This window comes from Bidens hawaiensis, unplaced genomic scaffold, assembly GCF_021521415.1.
Source record: "Bidens hawaiensis isolate Kalapana, Puna unplaced genomic scaffold, B.hawaiensis_p1.1 tig00036746_1, whole genome shotgun sequence".
Classification (NCBI taxonomy): Eukaryota; Viridiplantae; Streptophyta; class Magnoliopsida; order Asterales; family Asteraceae; genus Bidens; species Bidens hawaiensis.
The window spans coordinates 151,743-153,011 of NW_027496410.1; positions in this window are offsets into that span (position 1 = coordinate 151,743).

Consider the following 1,269-nt stretch of genomic DNA (forward strand, 5'->3'; position numbering starts at 1 on the left):
CAATTTACACATAAACCTTAAATCCCTAATCAATTATAATTTACAGTTTATATTATCCTAATATCCAACAAACCATAATCAATCATTCAATTGCTACCAATAGGGTGGTGCTTCATTGCCAAAGGCAAAGCCTTTAAAACACCTGGGTTTGGAGGGGAGGTCTTGGGTCAAATCCTAAAGACAACAAAAATTAAAAAGCAGTTCAACGTTAAAAAAAATCATTTAATTGCCCATAAACAATTCCAAATTAACAATTTACATAAATAAATAAACAATCACAATTTTAAGTAAACTAGAAAAATACCTAAATTGAACAAGTAGAATTCAAACGTCGACGAGGGAGTGAAGGACTGAAGGAGCACCGACCGTTGGTTACTTAGCTGCAATATGCAGGGGGTTGGGGAAGTGTAGGGTGGATGCCACGACTGAATGAAACTTTGTTTTATTGAATGTTGACGTTCGACCTAAACCAAACGTTTAAGCATAAAGGAAAAACAAACAATTGGTTTTATTTAGTCTGTGCTTAAATTTGGTTGGCTTTAATTGGTTTCGGCTTTTAATTTGGTTGAGCTTTAAACAAACAAGAGTAGCGTTATATTTTTTTCAGATGTAGCGAAATACGAAAACCGACCAAAAAATATAAAATTTGTACTATCGGCGAAAAACTCCGCTACCCCTAGTTATATACTAGGTCCGCCCCTGGGTTGAGATGGATGGTATTTTAATCCAAGCAAGAGTTTAAAGTTTAAACGATTGAGGAATATTTTCGGAAAAGCCAACATTGTTGACTTTATTAATTTCTCTTTTTTAATTTAATTAATGCTAATAAAACTTCGGGTATGTTTGGTAAAGAGCTTTTAAGAGCTTACAGCTTCAAGCTTTTCAAAAAAATGAATATTCAATAAAAAACTTTGTTTGGTTGAAGAAGATTCAAGCTTTTAAGTTTGAAGAAAAAGCTTCATATTTAAACGTTACTACTACTAGCGTTTGAGAAAAATCTATAAGTCTTTATATATTAGCGTTTGAGAAAAATCTATAAGTCTATAATAAAACTTCGGGTATGTTTGGCAAAGAGCTTTTAAGAGCTTACAGCTTCAAGCTTTTCAAAAAAATGAATATTCAATAAAAAGCTTTGTTTGGTTGAAGAAGATTCAAGCTTTTAAGTTTGAAGAAAAAGCTTCATATTTAAACGTTACTACTACTAGCGTTTGAGAAAAATCTATAAGTCTTTACATTTGAATTTACAATTTTAGTACTTGAACTTTCATC